General features: G+C 48.8%; 1 protein-coding gene across 3 annotated transcripts in view; it reads left to right on the top strand.

Moving 5' to 3' along the window:
* Positions 1-7,262: 7,262 nt before the first annotated feature.
* The window catches only part of FOXN2 (forkhead box N2), a 35,309-nt gene continuing 25,043 nt past the window's right edge, over positions 7,263-17,528 (top strand). For 2 of the 3 annotated variants that reach the window (XM_032989509.2, XM_032989507.2), the window contains exons 1-2: positions 7,263-7,336; positions 9,593-9,740. The gene's annotated coding sequence lies outside the window, so the exon portion shown is untranslated. The remainder of the gene's footprint in view (positions 7,337-9,592; positions 9,741-17,528) is intronic. The other variant, XM_032989508.2, reaches the window with a different exon arrangement.

Here is a 17,528-nt window from a genome sequence, read left to right as displayed (position 1 = left end):
ATCCCTTAAGGTTACTGGCAATGAACGAGGAGAGGCAAGAGAGCCAGGGAGATATACACACATGTCTGAGCTATGCTTTTGCTGCCATCAGTCTCCCCTTCACTGCCATTCCTATTGCCTCTGTCTCTTGTCCAAAAACCAACTCATCCAACGTCAAAAGCTCTAGATGGAGTCTGGTGGTCCTTTCTTCCCCCAGATCTGGGCAGCAACTATTTGCTTACCTCTTCAGTACACAGGTAGACTAAAGGAGTTGATGGGCTGATCGTTGTTGTCCTTTGTCTTGTGCTAGTCACTCTCTGGTTTGTAAATCTCCCATGCAAAAGGGGATCTTCAGAGAGCATCTCCTAAAGCTGTCCTCCCAGCAACAGCCTTGGAAAGCTTGTGCATTCCGCTTGCTGTTGGGCTGGACATTAGGGTGGTATCACCTCAGGTTCACTGGCCTGTGTAAGGCCGAGTCCAAAAACATCCAACAGCAGAGCCACAGCTCATCTGCACTGTTCTTAATTCAGCCAAAAAAAAATGATGACAGGATGAAAGCAAATCTCTTCAGAGATTATTTCAGAGCTGCTGAACCCCAGCCCACCACCATACACTGATGAGGTGCTGTTCACCTCTCAGTCCCTCCCTGTATAAACCCACCTATCTATTAAGGGAGATTATAATAACCAGCTGCCTCAGATGGTGTTTTGAAGCTAAGCACTTGCAAATGCTTGAAGATATTTGGATTAAAGATAGGTTAAATAAAAGCTGATATGAGAAGTAGAGCTTATAACGTGCAGTAAGACAAGGGGATAGATTTCAGGATTTTCACTGGGCTATATATCATGCCTTTTCTTTTGAATAATAATGTCAAACCATAAAACCTTTGTTACTAAGAGGCACCATAATGAGCATTTTGCATTGAAATCAAAGTAGTTTCTTTTTAAAATACTCTTTTTAAACTGCCAAGTCTTTAGTCAGATGTTTAACCCCAGATCAGAACTTGAACTATTGCCATTTTCTTTAAAATTTTAAGCATTGGTATAAAAATAAGCCACAAATAAATTCATTTTGAGTATTGCAGAATACACAGACACAAGTTGAAAGCCAATTGTTAAACAAGCAAGTACTCTCATAATCATAACAAAAAGAGAGCACCTTAACACAAGGTGAAAATAACCAGAAAGCAAACAGAACACACCATTGATTGAGTCCTTCATTATCTAGGATAGCTTTTAATGGCGGAACCTGCGTGTGTGTCATTGCTCTTATCTCTCCAAAGGCAGTATGCGCTCACTGTAAAAATCAGTCTCTTCATTTTCTGCTTGAAAAGATCATTGTAAAAAAAAGGTGTCAGGGAGTGGAGGTCATGCTGATTTATTGGCAATTAAACCTGCAGGATTTCTGCACTCCTTTCAAAACAAAGTATCTCTGGGTAACTCAACCTGGCAGATTACATTGTGGGTTATCTTCTAAAAGGCATGAATCTTTTTGTTTGTGCACAACAAAAACAATTGACTTGGTCTTATTTAGGAAACTGCTACTATTTTCTGTAAGGTATTTGTATTGCCCATGAAGACAGGGAGGTAGGTTATATCTTAAAAATGCAAGATTCTTTCCAGTAGTAAAAATGCTGGTTTTATTCCTCATCCTTTGTTGAGGATAGAAAGTCTACAGATAAACTTCCTTCTGCTTAAGAGCAAACAGATGACGGTGCTAAATATATAATCCAAATTCACTGCTAAGGAAGACCTTGTTTGCTTTACTCCGTGGTTGATTTATCTATACTTGAGTAGGAACTTCTGCATGAGCTTTCAAACCAGGCCTGGTCTCCTTGTGATGATCTTCCATCTGTATCCTTTAGAAGTCTGAAAACAAATGTCACCCTTAAATGACATAGCTAAACTGGCAAAATGTTCATTATTCTGTTTTGGCAGAACCATCTCACACAGGTTTGGGTTTACATCATTTACTGAGTTAGCATAAGCTGTACCAAACAACCAGTTTGCAAGTATGATCAATGTTCCCACCCAAAGTATTTCCAGTGTAACAGTACTGTCAAACCTCTTTCTAACACAGATACCTTCTTAGCTCTGCAAACAGTTTTAGATATCCAATGGTCTAAAGTCTTACTGTTTTGATGGTGATTTAACACATGTATTTCAGTTCTTGGACATGCGACATGCACTGAGGTAGGACTACTGCAGCCAGCATCAAACATCTTTCCTACCAGTGGTTGTATGGTTGGAAAAGCACCTAATTATTAATTTTGCTAGCTAATATAGCCCCTAGGGCTTGATTTATAGTTACCTGCTGGCTTGAGCTCTGGATCTATGCTGCAGAGAAATTCAGTGGAGAAGAGTGGGTCTTGGGAGACAGATCCTCAGTCTTAGGAGGAGCTGTTAAAGGGGAAATAAAAAAGTAGAGAGCATATTCAGTCCCTAAAATAAGGGACTTCAGACCTATCTCTATATAGCTACAACCAGATCTGAACAAGAACTTCAGCACGGAGTCCCACTTAGGGTGTAGCAAGAGATGAAAGAGTGAGCAAATGTGGCAGGTGACAGGATGGTGGGAGAAGAAATGTGACGAGTCATGCACTGCACAGTATCCCTCGTGGCTTTGCCTGGGGCGAGGGAAGAGATCAAATGCTAGACTAGACTGGTGGTAGGAGAGAGCAAAGCGGGAGACATTCCCAGACAGAAACCACAAGCAGAAAGTTACAGTGTGGGAGCTGAGTAGGCACACACCCACCTGGAGAAATAGGAAGTCCTTTTGAAGTTGTAACTTCAAACAATCTGCCAATGCAAATCGGAGGTGCTGCTTGCAACAAGAAGTCTTGGGAGAAGCAGGTGTCCAACCAGTGCTGGACTGGCATTTCTCTAGTGGCATCCCTGGGCAGAAGCAAGGGATAACCAGATCCTGCAAACAGCACCCTGTTTTGCTCCTTTGGGTGGTTTAACCCCACAAACTTTTCTTATGCCGGCTTTCTGCAGGGTGATACACCGGCTGTAGGTCACAACACACAGTGCTGAGGCACCACGAAGCCTGGCTGACCGTTCACACACGTGGCAGAAATCCTGGCACAGTAGCTGGGGCTTGCTGGCTCTCGTATCACACGCCCATGACACTGGACCACCAGCACTTGCCCTTCTGCTTTTTAGTGGTTCCTTTCTTGCCCTTCCCCACACCTCCTTTAGATGACAGGATGGGTGACTGGCTTGGTGAGGAGGTGCTTTTGTGGTGCTGCGTGGCAAGGGTCAGGTCTGGCTGATACAGGGAGTCCCTGCCATGCCCTCTCCTCTCAGGAGAGGCAGGCTGCAGCTGCTGGGAGGCAGGTTTCATCCTCCCAGTGGGTTTGTCCTCCACATAACAGGTCTGGATGACCATCTTCTCTGCTTAGGGAAAGCCTTATTCCATGATGTACATAGAAATGCCATCTACCATCAACACTTCAGATCAAGATAAGAGAGAAGGTCTGAGAATTTTGACCCTGGCATGGGAGAGGTGGAAGGACCTATTTTCTGCCCAGAGCAGAAAAATATAAAACAAATTGCTTCTTTTTCACTCTTTTTTTTTGTTTGCATTTCACCACCTGTGGTGAGAGCAAGGCAAGCAGAGCCGTGACTGCACCCTGAAGGGGAGAGGACAGCTATCCTCTGGCAGAAACCGTGCAGGAGCTGGGAAGGAGAGCTGCAGCGATGACAGCAGCCTTGGCAAAGCAGGCACGGCGTGTCCTTGCGCGGGCAGTACCTTCAAGGACAGCTCTGCAGCCAGGCCAGGAGGCACCAGCAGCCTCTGCCCAGTCTGTCTGGGCTCTGAGCAGGAGGTGACAAAGGCAGGGTGGGGGGTACCTCCTGCCACCTCCTCAGCACCTGACTCCCATCTTCTCCACACCTCCTGCCTTGGGGCACTGCAGGAGGTGCTGCGTGGACATCCCGGGGAGCCGTGCGGAGACCTGTGGGGAAGCACCATGTCTAATGCCCCTCCTGCCTATTTTAAAGGTGTGTGCTGGGAAATAGCACCACGTCCTTGTCATGTTTATTGGATGAGTTCTGCTTTGCTTGGTTGACGTTTTGCTGTAGGTTTCCTTCAGTAGCTCTGGTGCTTGTCCTGCCTGCCGCAGAGAGCTGAGGTGGAGTGAGAGGGAGACCAAGGTGGTGTGTGGGCTTGCACTGCCAGCAGCCGCAGTGGGACAGGGTAAATTGCAGGAAAGAATGGTTTAATGCCTTCAATCCAAAATTTGGGAGCAAGCAGCTTTTGGGGATTTTATACAGAGTCGCGTGGCAGAGCATCCTCCACACCAAGGCTCTCCAGCTTCCCAGGGGTGAGCAAACACGTGGCGGGATGACACCGGTGGCCTTGGCTCTGTCTGATGCTGTTGCTCCCAGCCCTCCACCACCTGCTCCCTCTTTCTCTCACAAATCACACACAGGATTTAGCAGGCAAACTGGATGATGGTAAGGAAGCAGGGATCAAACTTGGTATGGACATCAGAGACAAACACAGGTTTCTCGATCATCTGGCAGCTGCCTGGGTGCCAGGTGAAGGCACCCTGATGCTGGCTGAGGTCACTAGTCAGGAGTCAGTACTGGCAAGGACAAGCAGAGCAAGAAAACGTCAGGAGAGGTGTGAGTGCCCCCATAATGACCCAAAAAGGCCTGCAGTGGACGACTGTCCCTGCCTGTTCATGAAGGGTCCTTACCCTTCTCTCCAGCCGTGTGTTTGGTGGGGACCAGGAGAGCCCGGGGCCCTGGCGTGCCCGGGCTCCTGCATGAGCTGCAGGCACAGATCCGGGCTGCTGCAGAGCACAGAGTGGAAATGAAGCATCACCTGGGGATGCAAACAGTGCTCCAGTGGGAATGTGCTGGTTTTTGTAGGGCTGCTCCCAGGGGCTGCAGCTGGTGGGAGAGCGAACACCCTTGAGGAGCATCCCCCCACCGTCGTTGTGGTGCTGGGGACGCTGAACCACGTTTCTATGGTGTGTGCCTGTCCTGTAGCCAGTACCTGACCTGGCAATGCCCATTCAAAATGCTCTGTGCCCCAGCTGAGCTGGGTCGTGTCCAGGTCCTCCAACACTACGCGGATGAGCTGCTGCAGAATTGCAACTGAACATGCACCTCTAGAAGATGCAATTCTGCCTATGATGCATTATTGAGATGAGTATGGTATGAGGTAGAAAGCTGGAGGCATCCTATGGGTTGTGCTGGGAATTCTTTGGCCTTCCTTGACCCCTTCCCCAAATCCACTGCTGCAACCACCGGTCATTTCACAGGCAGCCAAAGAGGGAAGGCAACTCTGGTTGGTTTTGGAGGTAAAGGCCTGATGCAGAAGGCACTCCATAAAGATTCAAATCTTGGTTACTGCCTTTATTGAGAATTGCTGGATTTTTAACAACATAAAATGGTTTAAAGCAAAAAAAAACTACTGTGGACATGTTGAGGAGTAAAGAGGACCAATGAAGATAAAGGTGACAACATTTTTCAGGAGATGTAGAAGCATTTTATTTCAATTGCTACACCCTGATTTAAATAAAATGCTTGTTCAAAGGCCAAGTTTTATTTTTTGTTTCCACAAGGGGTGGTGACTTCAGAGCACTTTCAGCTTTTATCTTTTTAGGTTTTGTTTAGTATACCTTCCACTAAAATATAAAGGGTAAGAGGGTGTATATTCCTGCTGAACTCAGCTTGCGTTTTTAAGGGCTAAATGGGAAAATCTGTGAGCAGCCCTGTTTTAAAGGCCAGGGTGTAAATGCAATCAAGGGCTGAGAATGAGTACCGCCTTCTGTGGCCCAGACGGAACCTTTCAAGTAATAAATTGAGGCCGAAGGGATTCATACATCTCTCTTTCAGGTCGCCGCCCAGCCGGGCAAAAGGCAAAGCAACACACCCTGATTCCAACAGGCAAACAAGGCTCCTCTCGGCCCCGCTCCTCCCTCCTGCTGAAGCAGCTGAGGTGTGGTAGCCAGCAAGGCAAGCTCCAGCACAGGCTTTCTGGGAGGCGGAGGGATGGGAATTTAGGCGAAAGAGCCTCTTAGGGGCAAAGCGTTGCTGGTACCAGCAATGGTAGGTCTGTTTTTAGTGGTGCTTTCAGCATTAGATGGCTTTGGTAACATATAATTAACGTAAGTGCACTGAGTCCGCCAAGAGGGTAGGAAGCGCCCAGATAACTTCTGAAGCTGTAAAAAGAAAAAATAAAGGTTGAATGAATCATAGTATATTCAATCAGTGGAAATTAGGTAGGAGCAAAATGAAAGTTGCTGAGAACAATTTATTTTGGTCAAAACTGTGTGGTTGGACTGTGTTTCCAAAGCTGTTCGTGCTTCACGGCACAGCGGATGGAGCCTGTATGTGCTGGGCTGAGCCTCCCTGCCGCTGGATTTGATCCTCCGCCCCTGGGAGAATGTTCTGCCTGCTATAACCCGGGGCCTGATTCATCCTCACTCTTAAAATACCCAAGAGATTGTTCAGTGAAATTATTTCAGATTTTAAAATACCCAACAACTGGCTCCTGCTAATGTGGAGTGGGGGAATCTCCGTGAAACGCATTCCCATACTCCCATATAGATAAAATTACTGCAGTGCATCACGAGGCAGGTGAAAGCTGAGCGTCCTTCAGAAGGCAAGGAGACCTTGGGAGGGCAAATAAACTTTTTTGCAGCAGCGGATCAGCTGCAAAAGAAAATTTCTCCCTGAGAGCGGCTTCCTGAGGTCCTCTTTATTGTGCTGTAAACCTGCAAGTGCACGCAGCACTATAAAAAACCCCGCTAAGCAAACAGTGAAGTTGTCGCACTGAAAAGCTTAAAGCCGAAAGGCACGAGTGGAGGACAATGTGCTACAAGGCAGAGCAAACACGGCGGCGGCTTCATCTTTAAAAAAAAAAAAAAAAAAAAAAAAAGGGTTTAATGTCATGGGAGGAATAGAAAAATGTGGAAAAAGGGGGGAGGGGGGCGGGCGGGAATAGGCGCATGGGTGAGGGGAAAGGGAAGTGAAACTAAAAGGAGGGTTTATGTTTGAAATTTGGGGATTTAGAGGAAGGTGTTCGGGGCGGAAAATGAAACTTTCCCCAGCCGGCGAGGATGCCTGGGGGCGGGGGGGGGGAACGACGCGGGGCCTGGCAGCCGCCCCCCGCCCCGCCGGCCCCGGGGGGGACGCGAACCGGCGGCGGGGCGGGGCGGGGCGGGGAGGCGGTGCCGGCGGCGGCGGGGGGGGCGGTGGCGTGCGGGCTGTTCCCGGTTGCCATGGGGAGGCGGGGAGGGCGGTGCCGCCGCCGCTGCGCAGGGAGCAGCTGCTCCCTGACACATCCCCCCGCTGCCATATTGTGTCCGCGCCGCCGGCCGCACGGCTTCATGACCGCGGTGAGTGGGGACGGCGGCGCCTCCTCCTTCCCCCCCCCCCCCCCCCCCCCATCCCCACGCATGGCTTTGTTGCTTTTTCCCCTCCTTTTTTTTTTTGTTTAGTTTTGGGGGTTTTCGGGTTGTTTTTTTTTTTTTTTGTTTGTTTTAACGCTCTGGAAGGGTTTCATGAGGAAATGGGAAAGCGCGGGGAGCGGGGCGGCGGGTCCTGCTGGTGCTTTGTGTGTGGGGGGGGGGGGGGGGGAGGGGAGTGGTGCCTGGTGCCCCCCCCCCCCCCCCCTTGGGGATGCTTGCGCCCCACGCGTGGAGGCGGGGAAGCGACACCCCCTCCCTCCCCCCGCGTGGGGACAACGCGCGACGGCGGCGCTTCCTCTTCAGCCGGGCTCGATGACGATGCGTGTGGAGAGGGGGTGCGCACGGTGCGTGGGGACCCCCCCCGCATCCTCCCTCCCCACACGCGGCGGGAGCGGGCCCCTCCACCCCCCCCACCCCCCCAGCTCCTCCTCCCGGCGCGGCTCCGCGGAGCTTCCGCCTGTCCGTCCGTCCGTCCGTCCGTGGGTTTTACGCGGGTGACCCCGCAAGGCAGCACAGGCCCGCGCTTCTTACGCGCTTCCAACCGGGGGAGTGGAGACGGGGTTCACTCGGGGCAGGACCCGGCAGCGCGGCCCCGCCGTGCCCCTCGCCCCCGGGTCACCGCAACAAAACCTCCAAGCGGTTTATCTAACTAAAAACCCCCTTTTGGCGTTATTCCGGTGCCCTCCGCTGTCCCCAAATCGGTGGGAATCCCCCCACGGGTGTGCAGAGGGGTCTGTGGTTTGCAGAGGCGAGAGGGAAGCGGGGGGGGGGGGCACGTTACGGGTCTCCCGCGTTTTGGGGTAAAACACTGGAAAACGGCTCATGAAGTGCTCGAGGCGAGGCTGGGATCCGCACGTGGCCCTTCGGAGTTTTCTGGCTTTTTCGGGGGATCTTGGTGGAGTTGGGCAGCGAAGCACGGTGGCAGCTGAGGAGCGGCACCCTCTTGCCCGCCTGGCTCGGCCCCCAAACGTGCCCGCTCTCCCAGTTTGTGTGGGAGCGGAAACTGGCTTTTGTTTCTAAAGATTGGGATTCTGACAAGGCCCAAACAATGAGTAAATAGGACAAAGAGTAAAGCCAGAAAATGAAGAGTAACCTTGAGCGGGGCCCAGTGAACTCACCTCCCTATCCTGGTGCCTGCCTAGGGGTGGACGTTATATGCAAAATATAGAGTTAAAAATGCTGGATTGTGTTGGATTTGAATGTTGTGAAGGTAACTCGGTTTGTGGCTAACCTATGAAATCAAGATAATTTGGTATGTACTACATATATATATATATATATCTATACATGCACACAGACACTTCAAACCTTGTTATTGGTAGATTTGCATTTAGGAGGGCTTTGGTAACAGTTGGGCTGTAATATATTGACACATGAATCATTTAACTTCTGTTGTATTTCTTGGTTTGGGGTCTTTTTCTCCCTCCGAGAAGTCCAGTGTGATGCTACATCTGTACAAGAAAAATTAATCTGGCATTATGTCAGAAAACTTGAACTCGTTTGCAGTTGGGTTTTGTGTTTTGTTTTGTTTTTTGTTTTTCTCTTGACAGGTGCCAACTCACATTTCCCAAGCTCTGCAGAAGGTAGTAGGACACATGAACTCTGAACTGAAAGCTATGCAGTAGCTATATAGGGCACGGGGCTTGAGCCAGTGAACTTACCTGAGTGCCGGGGTTTGTTAGTTCTGAGCTGGGCTGCGTGTTGCTGCTGCAGTTCAGCTTCTGCCGGGGGCTTGCTTGTGTCCGGCTGTGTGACTCGAGTTTTGTAGAAATAGTGAGACGATGGTAATTCTCACTTTGTATGTTTGAGTTGCCTAAAATATGCGTAGGACTTTTCTGTGCTCTTAGTGCTGTTTTTTTTTTTTTTTCTGAATGTGCCCGTGAGCTGAGCGGTGCCGCTGAACACGGTGTTTAGGCTTGCAGAGCGTGGTGGAGATGCCGCCGCGCTGTCCTGGGGAGGAGGGAGCAGGAGGCACTGACCCCGTATCGCTTCAGGCATGCGGCCCCAAGTGCTTTTGGGGACCTTTCCAGAATAAAACTCGATCGATGTCTTTGTTGGTAGTGTCTTGAGCAGAGGATGAGGTTGTGATCTTCTTTGGGTGCTGCCACCGAGGCTGTGCTGAAGGAGCTCCACAGGGATTGCTCAGCCCAGGAGTAAGATTTTTTTTTTTTTCTTATCCAAAAGGGACACCAACCAAGGAGCGTGCTGCCTCAACAGCTCCAACTGCCACAGGTTTTCTGCTTGAGGAGCCTTCCCGTGTCCTCTGGGGAGCTCGGGATGGAAGGCGCCAGCATTGCCAGCAACTATCTCAGTGTCAGGACGTGCCAGTCCAGTAAGTAATGGAGCAGATATAGGGATGTGTAATGGTCCTGTTGAACAAGAAAAAGAACTGCCTGGCGAGCGAGTGTAGTGCCTGGGAAAGAGGACGGAGGCTTAGGGGCATGTCAAGCTGAATTTCAGTATCTTTATTAACCACAGGCTCTGCCTGCTCAGTGCAGTAGACTTGAAAACTTGACACGTTGAGCAAAGGCAAACTCTTTCGGTGAACAAGATAGTTTGTCACCCGAAGATGCTGTGTATGGATTTAGTTTAAACTGATGAGAAAACAATGCAGTTCTTGTGCGGAAATGTTGGTTCCCATAAGAACAGCTGAAGTTTTTATGCTGGTTTCACTGGGGTTGTAATTCCACCTTCCTCCCGTGTTGTCGCTCCTTGGCTACTTGATGGGGTTAAAAGGAGCCAGTATTTATGAGAAGATGCACCCCAGGCACTCGGGAGACTTTTTCCAGATGCAGGTTCACATTTCCTTATCAAAATGAGTGGGACAGTGGGATTATAGCTGGTGGGGTGACAGAAAGTCAGGGTGTTGAGAAGAGTGACGGTGTGACCACAGTCACCGCTGCTGTGCATCTCTTAACATTGTTCCCTTCAGTGGGATAGTCTTACTGTACCGCCGCGGTGCAGAACGAGCTGTGTGAAATACAGGTTTCCTTTCCTGGCTGTAAGGCAACGAAAAGCAGCCTTTAGTCCCCGTCAGTAAAGGCCGTCAGCAGTACGGATGCGTGCTCCTACCTTTTAGCACAGGTGTAAATTCTGTCCGTTTTATTCCAGCTGGCTCCGAGTTTTCTTTTCACAGCTGTTGCTGCTGTTCCTCCCTCTCCCGTTGCTGAGGTGTATTGTGTGTAAGCTCGTCACTGCGTTGATTGTAACTTTTGGGGGGGAAGTAGACAGAGGCAGCGAGTGCCTCATCCTAGCGCGTGTGCCTCGCCGCTCGGCAGCTGAAATGGTGTTGGGCAACTTCCTGCGCCGAGAGGCGGCTCTCGGTGACTCACGCCCGTGCGTGGCTTCGCCTCCCGACAAGTGCGCGCTTGTAGGCTGCAAACCCCCCTCCGCAGGGCCGAGAGGGTCCCCTCAGGTGCCAGCAGCGTGCCTCTTCCCGAAGGCGGCAGCTTCCTCGGCTCCCGGAGGAGACACCCACAAGTAAAACAAGAAAACCTTGAGATGCTGCTTCGCTGTTTTCTGGCTGCACTTTTATGTGTGATATGCGTTTATTCGTTCCCTGTCGTATTACACGTGCCTTCTGACTTGGTGCATGCGGTGTGATGACGAACTCTCCATCCCATCTTCACCGTGCTCGGCGAAAGCACGCAGCGGCGCTCCGGGGTACTTGCAAAACACAAATCAGCAAGCGGGAGACCGCTCGCCCATGCTTCGGTAATAAATTGTGTCATATGGAAGAAGTGCTGTCCGATGCCAGCCAGTGTCTCAGTGACCCCTGGTACTCTGCCTCCTCCCTGTAAAATGCTAACGGCTGCGGAAGCACGAGGGCTGGCTCACACTTGCTTTTGGAGAGCGCTGCTGAGTGCCCGGAGGTTCCACGCGGTCGGCAACCGGGAAGACTAGCTGTTGCGCCTGGGGTGGGAATAGCTGTGTTACCGAATGGTTGCTTGAGTACCAGGACCATTTTAAGAGAGGCCTGGAATTTGTGTAGATAAGAAGATTTATACCAAAAGTCAACAATATGGATTTTGATTTTTTTTTTTTTTTTTTCCTAGTGCGTTCAAATTTTTTTCTGTTATATTCAAACTAGACTTGGAGCTCTCTACTTTTTCTTTAAAGGTTAGAGACTCCGTTAGATTGGCTACTGCTGCTGCAGCAACTACTCCCCATCCCTACTCTTCTGCACCCTCTGTAAGGATTAGATTATAAATTGGGAATGTTTTCACCCAGCTGGCAGAAAATCCCACCACAGTTTACTTGGGTCAGCAGTACCCATGTGCTCTGGCCACCTCGCAGGGTGGCTGTTGTGGTCTTAAGGTATCTAACACCACTTCTCTGAACTCACTGGTGGGGTGGGTTTGAAATGCAGGGCTGGGCTGAGATCAGGTCCCCAGTCTCCAGCCACGGCGCTTACAGCCCTGTGCTGGCCTTCCTCTCCCACCGACAACAGCCCCGCTCTCTGCACGGCAGCCCCAGACCCGCACGCCTCGACGTGCCTTTGGGCAGCAGCACTGGGTACCTTTGACTTCATCGGCATGACGGCGTTTTCCATCTGTTAAGTGCTGGATGGGCGGTGTGCAGGTGATGCCGCTCGGTCCTCGTGTTATTTTGCTTATGCATCTGGGTGTCCCACCAACGTGCGTCGTACGAATCACCATCACGTTTTTATTGTGGACTTTGTGACGTGTGGCTGGATAGATTCCCAAAGCCCATCTCCTGGAGCAGTTTATCTTGATACCATGCTCAGGTGTCGTTTATCAGATTATTTTCAGTGCATTCCTATCTTGCAGCCTGTAGCTACTTTTAGTTTCCTGGTTCACATGCGGTCCCCTGCTTGCTTCTTTTTGAACACTCTCACTGGATTGCATTGTGCTTAGATTCGGGGCAAGTATATGGTCACCTCACAGCTAATTACTGAACGTGGAGAGAGCCCAGCGACTGGAAAACTGACACGAAGTAGAGCTGAGTGAGTGGGAGCTGGGAAGCTTGCTGCCAAGCAGCAACAGCAATCACTCATCCCACATCCTCTGGTCTGTGAGGACCTTCACCAGGCCAGTTATGAGCCAGTTTGATTTGGTTTAGGGATGCTGAGTAGTCAAAAGTACAAGCTATTATGCTTTTGGGCTTTTTGACCATGCCATATGGGCAGGGTCACATGGCATCTTGCGCTTTGGCGGTCTAGTTTTGCTAGCACAGTTGCCTTTCTTCCATGTTTAGAGAAACTTGTATCTTATGTAGCCTTTCATCTGAAGGTGTACCTCAATGTACAGACCCTGTCTGATTAAACTGGGCCATTTTTCTATCCAGGAAACCCGCTTGGTCCAATTGTTCCACAATGAGGTCACCGTATAGAAGCAAAGGTAATTTTATGCCACAACCATTATGAGCAGAGGGATTATTCTGATATGAAGGAATTTTGAAACAGAAAGCCAAGCTCAACAGTTGCAGAGTAAAACAAAGAGCAAGTTGGCCAGGGAGGTGAGTGTGGTGAAGAGCATTGCTTTGCCGTGCCCATGGCTCTGGAGGAAAACTTGCACTTTGGGAACAGGAGCTGGGAAAGAGCAGTCGGTGAAATCTTTGCCATCACGAAGCTGTACTGGTAATGTTCTGATGGCTTTGTGGTACAGCTCTGATAATGCTTTTAAATAAAATCTTGTTGGAGGGTCACTTGGGGCGAAGCTTCAAATTGTTGTTTTGCAGCTGAAAATCAGGAGTTCTGGTACTTTAGGGCTGAAGAAGGCAGAAAAGGTGGATGGAAAAGATAGCATTAAGTTTTCTAGTGTTGGTAAATTGGTACTGACACCAGCTGAAATGTAGCTATATTCTTTTCTCTTTCAAGAGGATGGTAGAGAAACACGTGGAAGGGTTACCCTGGAAAGAGAATTAGCATCAGAATTATTTTGCAAGGCATTTGCTCAAATGGCTCACTTGTGAACATATCAATGGCTTACATTTTTTTGCATTTTAGTCCATTTAGCATGCAGTGTACTAAATTTAAGGAACATGAGCTGAAGGCATCTTTTGAAAAGCTACTATTGGCAGGAAAGCATTTTTCTTAAAAGCACATTTCCCCACCACCACCACATTTTTCCCCTTTCTGTGACACCAAGAGTTTTCCTTAATAGTTTAGATTTCACTGCTGGGTTTTGGGGGTTTTTTCACTTCCCACTTTCTCTGTTAGATTGTTTTCATGTGCATGTTTTAAATCTGAGGCACAGGGAACTGGGTCCAACAGTGACTGCAGCCTTTGGAAAGGCTTCACGATTGCAAAGTCTCTACAGGCAGCCCTGGAATAAATGGCCCAGAGGCTCTGGGCTGTGCACAGGGTGTGGTTTGGGGTCTGGGCATGTCTGAGTTGACCTGTCATTTTCATTTTAGGTAACTGTTTCGATCACAAACCCACTTGTGTGTGTGTATATGTGTACTTAGTAAAGAAATGAAAACTTTTTTCATGCAAGTTAGATCTCAGATAAAAGCTCTTTTCTCTCACTCCCTGCCCTTCCCTGGGCTATGATAAGGGTTTAATCCATTCCCTTTTTAAATTTTGCAGTATTTCTTATTTTTTCATAATATTGGACCTTTTTGGACCTTTTCATTGGTTTTCATTACCTTGCCCCCTCCTCCCCGTCCAGCCTTTAAGTATGTTGCAGGGTGAAGGAGAATATTGACATTGAAGGGACATTAAAATGAGAGAGTCTTGGAAATATTTCAGCAAACACCTGGAAAACCTCTCTTATTTGAGCCCACCGATGCCAAGGTTAAGAAGAAACCCCTGAGCTTATGGCTTGTCCAGTCCTTCTGTTGTGTTTGTTTTCTGTTTTTGTTTTGGTTCGGTTTATTTTCAAGCTGGCTTCAAGAAGCCAATAACTGCCTTTTTAATGGGTTTTTAAACAATTATTTTTAATTTCCCCCCTTTACAAGCCAAGGGCCTTGCCTGACATGGGTGCTGCCCTGGGGGAGCATCTCTGGGTGCCATTTATCGTCGGGGGGTGCAGCTGCCCGCTCTTCCCTGCAGACAACGGGTCCTGGCTTGCCGAAATCTATGGCCGAGAGGCGGTTTTGTCCTCGGGAGACCGTAATGCCTTTAGTTGTCTTGGATACGTGACATCATATAGTGTTGTAATCAAATATAGGCCTTTCAGAGGGCTGGGGAGGGAGGATTTCAGCTGACCTCCAGCCTGCCAAGCTGCTCTTGTGAGGTGAGCAGGGGATGGAGCGGGGCAGCCTGAGACAAAGGAGATGGTGGCGGGGAAGGTTAAATTATTGGGGGGGAAAATGGTCTGGTGTCATGCTTTTAATGCTCCCGGTCAAGCGGATGTGGTGCTTTTTATCAATGGGCTTTCACTAGTTGTGCTGAGGTTCTTTTTTTTCTGTTGCTTTTCCCTCTAACGTGCAAAAACTTGAAGCTGGTCCTGTGCTGTGTGCATGCTGGCATGGAAGTTTATCCCAAACTTCTGTAGGTGAGCAGTAACAGTAATTTATCTGTGTAATTCTTGGGCTTTTTTAAAAACACAGTAAGTACATTGATATATTTAAGTCAGGACAAGCTGTGGCATTGATAAGCTTCTTGTAAATGCAAGGGAATTTGAAAGATCAATAGAACAGTTTGCTGTTGGTATAGTTGCTTGCATGCAAAAGCACATACCCATCTTGTTAAATACTCTCACAGAGCTGGTTTACATTAGCACAAAAGTTGTGCCTGAAGTACACAAATGCCCCAGCTCTGTAACTAAGGCTGCATGCTCTGAGCTTGTTGCAGAGAGGATGGTTGCAGAGCTGCTCTCATTACTGTAAGTGTGATATGGCTAAAAATCTTTTCTCCTGGATAAAAATCATATTCTACTCCTCAGAATTAAACAATACATGGTAAGAGTTTTTAATTATTATTATTATTATTTCATTTTTTATTTTTCAAATATGAAGGGAAATTACTGCACTGTTAGCAGGTTCCTGGTCTTCCCACTACTAGCAGAGGTGACCTAGTTGCTTGGCTGGTCCTACAGAAATAAATAGGTACATTTAGTTGCGGAGAAGGTTGTCCTAACCTGGGGCATTGATGTTGTGCAGATGCCAAATGGCACCTTTCATCTGATGCCACTGGTGAATAAAGAAGGGTAAAGCAGCAGCTGCAGCTCTGCTCACACACTAACTTGGCACGGACAAGGCTGCGGCATCTTTTAGCAAAAAGGCTGAATTCTTTCTTGCCAGGTCAGGGAGTCCAGGCATGGTGTCCAGAGTACTAAAATGGCATCTGTGCATTTTACCTGCAATGCTGCTGGTTTTGGGGAAGGTCACCTTTGTTGGGATGGAAGCATCTCCTACAGCTTTGTCCCTTGGACCTCTGCTGGAGCAGAGATTTCTTCAAGAAGGGCTGCCACAAAAAAAAAGCGTGCTTCCCTGCTTGCCTGAGGATGTGCCCAAGTGGACTTCCAGTTTTGTTAAACAGTTGGCCTGTGTTAAAGCAGCTTTGTCTTCATGAAATGTTCACGCCTCAAAGCATTTGATTCTGTGGCAGAACACAGCAGTGCTCAAGGTCTTCCATCAAAATGAAGTCATAGCTGAGGATGTATATGAGGGGCTGCAAACCTGGTTTAACCCCAGATGTGCTCTGCTGGACTGAGGACCTTCCAGTCCCAAACTTAACTTCTTCAGTGAGTTTGAAAGAAGATTGCAAAAAATATTATCTTGTCGTGCGATGTTGAACCTCCTCCAGTCTGTTAGGGTTTCTCTGAACCTGACTGCTACCTGAATACACCTGAAGCCTTAATCAGCCCCTTCAGACCTGGGCTGTGCTGTTTGGGTTGCAAGTGGCCTTTGAGAACAGGACTTCACTGGGCTCTGGGTGCTGGACTGGCATTTATTAGCAGGGAGGTCCTCTCCCGGCTTTTATGTGTGCTCGAGTGATGCCAAAAATCACAAGACTGCTGGAAAGAAGGTTGTCTCTCGCCTCTTTTCTGATGTACCCTAACTTTTCTTTGAGCAACCTTGGTTGACTTTGCAGCCTTTTAGTCTTCTCACCCTTGAATTATAGTGCTCTGTCTGTAATTATCATGCAAAATAATGTGGATCTCCGCTTCGATACTCCGTATTTGAGGAGAGTATGTTTTGTTGGCTTTTCCTCTGAAGGTGCTTACAGAGGATAGATGCTTGAGTTCCTTAGTATTTGGATGAGTGATGTTCTGCTTTCAGAGGCAGGTGTTACTATTAATTAACAGCAGCGTGCTGCGCTACTGTGTACTTATCAGTAGGGCAAAGCATGTGGGACAGAGCATAAAGTGTTGCACGTTTTTCAGAGGCGTGCTTAAAGCACAATAATTTGGTGTTTGCATGGCTGGAGGTTGCCTTCTGGCTCTGCTTGTGGGGCTGGGGCTGTCCCCGTGGGAACTGCAGCGAGTCCCTGGGCATTCAACGTGCCAGCCAGGGAGGTGGGTGAAACGGCTGCCGTCTGCCATCCTCCCTCGGTGGGAAGTGGCTCCGGGAGGAGAGGGCTGGGGAACGTCTCAGCAGCTGGGCTGGTGCATGTCATGTGGAGATGGTTTTCTTGCAAGGCTTTTGCTGCCCTTGGAGTGGCGGCCAAGGCAGGGAAGGTGGCAGGAATAAAAGCATGGAGAATAAATTCCACTTAAGCGGCCTTGCAATGCCCTTGTGTGCTCTTCACCTTGCTGTTCTGCTGGGTTTCCCCTCTCCCCTCCCTCCCTGTTTCACATCGGGACTGCTAGTTCAGCTTGGGTGGGAGCAAGTCCTTGGGGCTACCTCTCACCTTGTTTGCATCAACCTTTCTAGCTGGCAACACTGAGAAATGTTAGAAAAAAATCTGAGGGTCCAAGCGTATACATTTTTATCATGATGTCTGTGTTGGAGAACTGCTTCCGTGCTCTCATCTTCCCATGATCTGTTCTCCTTGCTCTTACTGTGGGTTTCCCAAGCAGTTATCCCTGTACACGAGCCCCCACTAGCTTATAGCAGAGGCGGCCTTTGTGAATCACACAACCCGTATATAAAATATTAAACCCCAAAGGCTGGAAGGGATAATCTAAAAAATAATAGCTTGGAAGCGGTGTCCTCACAGTCCCATCTGCTTATGGCCGAGCAGAGCACACATGCAGAAAAAGAAATGATG

Source organism: Tyto alba, unplaced genomic scaffold (assembly GCF_018691265.1).
Source record: "Tyto alba isolate M040663 unplaced genomic scaffold, T.alba_DEE_v4.0 Super-Scaffold_16, whole genome shotgun sequence".
Classification (NCBI taxonomy): domain Eukaryota; kingdom Metazoa; phylum Chordata; class Aves; order Strigiformes; family Tytonidae; genus Tyto; species Tyto alba.
This window is presented reverse-complemented; position numbering and strand designations above follow the sequence as displayed.